At 42.9% G+C, this 5,163-nt stretch overlaps 1 long non-coding RNA gene across 1 annotated transcript; it reads left to right on the top strand.

Annotated features, from left to right (window-relative positions):
• Window positions 1-656: 656 nt before the first annotated feature.
• Window positions 657-1,130, top strand: LOC148926282 (uncharacterized). The gene is made up of 2 exons (XR_016130262.1): window positions 657-852; window positions 913-1,130. It is a non-coding gene; the product is annotated as an uncharacterized LOC148926282 (long non-coding RNA).
• The last annotated feature ends 4,033 nt before the right edge of the window (window positions 1,131-5,163 follow it).

Raw genomic sequence — 5,163 nt, forward strand, 5'->3', positions numbered from 1 at the left:
AAATGTGCTACTGTAAATTTTGCATTTTGAACATGGAAAAACTGAAGTGCTGGTCTACTTTTCTGTGCTTCTATCGGCTGAAGTTTTGTTGTAAAACTTATAGTTACTGTGTTGTGGTTTAAAGTCTATCATGATGTGCCTAATATTTGATGTTCTAGAATGGATGTAATAAAATGGATGTGGTGGTTACCTCTTTGAGTGGCTGGCGGATTTTGGTTCAAGCTGGTGGTGCAAGGGAGCTCCGTCACTCCTTTCCTTACTATTACTCTCTGCTTACTCTAACTCTCCTTACTCACTCTCTAACTCTTCTTACTGCTGGAAATTTTGAAGTATGTGAAAGGGAGTTCATATGTGGTGTGGAGGGGTTTTTATAGGCTGATTTTGTGTACCTTAGGAGAAGTTAATGAGGCTGACCTCGTTTGGTTTCTTTCCCAGCATATCTCTTGTTTTTGATCCTCAATGCAGCCTTCTACTTGACACATTTTGGTGTTACTTGGAGTACTAGGTGTTTGACTAATTAATTTACTTGTTCTCACATGCTCTCTTAGTACTTTAGTTCATAATTCTATTTGTTTGCAAGCTGCAGGAAATCCCTTACTTCCTTCTCTCCACTACTTTTGATCAAAGAAATTTGGTGTTTTGCTTAGGATAAAGGACTTCTCATTTACTTATTTTGGTGGTTTGTGTGACTAGGAAAGGCTGGTGTGTACTTAGCTATTAACTTCCATTGTTTGCTTGTGGCTGGCGAGAAAACAGGTGCTGCATTAGTGTGGAGGATTTGCAGGATGGACTTGCCCCTTTTGGGTAAGTCTTTGGTCTTCCAACTAAAGAGAGGTTGTCTCCTTCCTCATGGTAAGAGTTCCTTTTAGTTTCTTTTGTTCTTTAGTAACTAAGCTGGTCTCTACTTTGCAGGTTGGGAAAGGGCTTGGGCTGCCAAGCTGCTGTCCGAGACGGGCTTGATGCCTCGGGCCCAACGGGCTGATCGGATACGGGCCGCGACTTTCGGCCGGGAGAAGAGGCCCGATGCCATTTGTTCCATGCACATTTTATCTTTTTAGTTGTTCATTTTATTGCCTATGTAACACTATTCGAAAATTCGTGATATTCTACAACGTATTTCCAATTGTTTAGTTCATTTGATTACTTTAGCTTTTACTTGCAACTAAAAAGAATTAAGTGTCACATCAAAGGCTCGAGTTCCATTAACTCTTCATGAAAAGAGAACTTTACATCTTCAGTTCGACATTAACAAGACGAAAGAACTGCAATAAGGGTGCGGGTATTACATTCTACCCTCCTTAACGAAAATTTCATCCCGAAATTTTGCTTGTTTTACTCAAAAAGCTCTGGGTACCTTTCCTTCATCTTGTCTTCCAATTTCCACGTAGCTTCCTCGTGACCATGGTGCTTCCATAAAACTTTCACTGTTACAATAGATTTATTCCTCAATTCCTTGACCTTTCTGTCCAAGATTGCCTCTGGCTTCTCTTCATAGCTTAAGTCTAGTTCCAAAACCATTTCCTCTTGGTGGACTATGTGTTTTGGGTCGAACACATATTTCCTCAATTGTGACACATGGAAAACATTGTGCACATTCCCGAAACTCGGTGGGAGTGCCAATCTGTACGCCACCGGACCGACTTCTTCTAGAATTTCGTAGGGTCCGATGAAACGTGGTCTTAGCTTGCCCTTGACGCCGAATCTCGTAATTCCTTTAGACGGGGATACCTTCAGAAAAACTTTGTCTCCTGCCTTGAACTGCAGATCGGTTCGGCGAGCATCTGCGTACGACTTTTGCCTATCTTGAGCTTCCTTGATTCTCTCCCGGACCTGGCGGACGATCTCTATCATTTCCTCTACAGAGTCCGGTCCAAGCGTCTTTCTCTCACCGACTTCATCCCAGTAAAGCGGTGATCTACATTTCCTCCCATACAATGCTTCATATGGGGCCATGTTTATAGTTGCCTGATAATTGTTGTTGTAAGCAAACTCTATTAGTGGTAGCACTGGCTCCCACTTTCCTCCACGATCGAGCACTACGGCTCTCAGCATATCTTCCAAAGTCTAGATCGTTCTTTCAGACTGCCCATCTGTCTGTGGATGGAATGCAGTACTGAAATTCAATCTAGTGCCCAGCTCTTGCTGCAGGCTTATCCAAAATCTAGAAGTAAATTTTGGATCACGGTCTGATGTGATTGTTACCGGTATTCCATGTAAGCGTATGATCTCTTGCACATAGATCTGAGCTAACTTGTCCGATCCGTAAGTGATACGAACTGGTACGAAGTGAGCGCTTTTGGTGAGGCGATCTATAATCACCCAAATAGCTGTATTTCCCCGTTGGGACTTTGGCAATCCTGTCACGAAATCCATCGCAATGTGCTCCCATTTCCACTCGGGAATTTCCAAGGGTTGCAATTTCCCATAGGGTCGTTGATGTAGAGCCTTCACTTGTTGACATGCTAGGCACCTTTCTACAAACGACGCTATGCTCCTCTTCATGCCATCCCACCAAAACTGTTTCTTCATATCCTGATACATCTTTGTACCTCCTGGGTGGGCGGTGTAGGGTGTCTCATGTGCTTCACTCATGATCTCATTTCTGAGAACCCCGTCATTGGGCACACATAATCTTCCTTCAAAAGTGAGGGCGTTATCCGCTTCTTCGCGGTAACTCACCTCTTTTCCCGTCCTCACTTTAAGACGAATTTTCTCTAATGCTTCATCACTCCTTTGAGCCTCAACGATTCTGGCCCTTAAGTCTGGTTCAATCACTAAAGTGGCGATCCTACTTTCCACCGTCTCTGGTGCTCTCTCTACCTCTAGTCGCATATTAGCAAATTCGCGTATAAGCTCCTTATTCTGTGTGAGGAAAGTGGCCACTTGGGGTGTAGTCTTCCTGCTCAAGGCATCTGCCACTACATTCGCTTTGCCTGGGTGGTAATTTATACCATAGTCATAATCCTTGACTAATTCGAGCCATCTGCGTTGTCGCATGTTCAAATCCTTTTGCTCGAAGAAGTACTTAAGGCTCTTGTGGTCCGTGAAGATCTCACATCGATCTCCGTAGAGGTGATGTCTCCAAATCTTCAAGGCATGTACCACTGCTGCTAGTTACAGATCATGAGTGGGGTAGTTTAACTTGTGCGGCCTGAGTTGGCGTGACGCGTACGCAATCACCTTGCCATTCTGCATCAGTACGCATCCGAGTCCGGTCTTTGATGCATCGGTGTACACCACATAGTCTGCTCCTGGTGCTGGCACGGCTAGGACTGGTGCGGTGGTCAATTTTTCCTTTAACAGCTGGAAACTTGCTTCACATTCCTGCGTCCAATTGACCTTAGCTCCTTTCTTGAGCTGTTGAGTCATTGGTCTGGCTATTTTAGAAAATCCTTCAATAAACCTTCGATAATATCCAGCCAAACCTAAGAAACTTCGAATCTCATTAGGTGTTGTTGGTGACTGCCAACGTTGTACTGCTTCCACCTTTGTAGGGTCCACTCGGATCCCTTCTGCCGTTACTATATGTCCAAGGAAATTCACCTTGTTAAGCCAGAACTCACATTTGCTAAACTTAGCATATAGCTTCTCGGCTCTCAATGTCTCTAAGGTGGTTCTCAGATGTTCCTCGTGTTCCTTCTCGTTCTTCGAATAGATAAGTACATCATCTATAAAGACTAGGACGAACTTGTCCAAGTATGGGTGGAACACGCGGTTCATTAGGTCCATGAACACCGCCGGGGCATTTGTAAGCCCAAAAGGCATTACAGTGAACTCGTAACGGCCATATCTGGTGTGGAACGCCGTCTTGGGTACATCGTCTTGTCGGGCTTTCAGTTGGAGATAGCCTGATCTCAAGACCATTTTTGAGAATACACCCGCCCCTCGAAGTTGGTCAAAAGGTCATCAATCCTCGGTAGCGGATACTTGTTCTTGAGAGTCAACTTTTTCAACTCTCGGTAGTCGATACACATCTCAGTGTTCCGTCTTTCTTCTACACGAAGAGTACTGGTGCGTCCCATGGTGACACACTGGGTCGGATGAAACCCAGGTCTAGTAGTTCTTGGAACTGTATCTTTAGTTCTTCTGACTCGTTAGGCGTCATTCCGTATGGTGCCTTTCTTTGATACTAGGGCTGATTCAAGCCATCCATTGATTAATTTATTTTCTATGACTGGTGAAGCCATTCCTCATCTTAAGCTTCATCGTCACATACGGAGTTCTCTAATGCTTGCATCGGTCATAATTGTAGCCATAGGGCTAGCAAATTAGACTTCGTAACCTTCTACTTAGCTGGGGTAGTCTACTTTTCGTAGTCCTAAGGATACTTTTGTGCTGGTCGTAATCCATTTTGTCATGATCTAGTACAAACTTTGTTTTAATTATATTTATCCTTGAATACAGGAATAGTATAGTGAAGGTGTTGGCTTCTTTCTCCAAACCTTGCTGGCTCCATGCCCTTTTGTTCGACTAAGCGATTCGTGGTAAAATAATCTAACATGACTTTCCACGATGATATCGATCTCATGTCTAGGATTAACACAAAACTCTATCGTCATTTCCTTTTTGGACCGCTTAATCGGGGGTATGGTTTAACATATCACAGAATACTTCTTCGCATTTTGTTGCTAACGTTTGTCCTTATTCCACATTGTAGGACTCCATATCCGTTCTCTCGCGATAACTCTTTAAAGAAAATTTTTGATTCTCTCCTCCCGTAGCAGGGATGGTGAGGGTAGTGGTGCTATCACGCGTTTTTTTTTTTTTCTCAAATGTCTCTCCAACCTGTGGCTCTTTCTAGCCACCTCTCAGACGAATCCCTCTGGTTGATGGAATTTGTTTCGTCAAATGAAAACTACGAATATGCTCGCATTTGATCCATGATTTTCATTACATAACCATGACTGAGTCCTCGTTTCTTGTGACTCACTTATCTTACTCTTAATAAGCATTTCGATCCGTTAGACATTTGTATATATGGTCTTGTACATCATCAAAAGTCATTTGATCTATATATATATATATATATATATATATATATTCCTTGACATTTCTCTTCTTAAGGATAATTACCTATCCACATAGCATAAGATTCGATCTTTTTTTCCAGCTTGTTACAAGCGGTACGAAGATGTGAAATATTTAACATTTCGTGTTGTCGAT

Source organism: Salvia hispanica, chromosome 5 (genome assembly GCF_029641045.1).
Source record: "Salvia hispanica isolate PSC_SH4W2 chromosome 5, Shi_PSC_v1, whole genome shotgun sequence".
Taxonomy (NCBI): Eukaryota; Viridiplantae; Streptophyta; class Magnoliopsida; order Lamiales; family Lamiaceae; genus Salvia; species Salvia hispanica.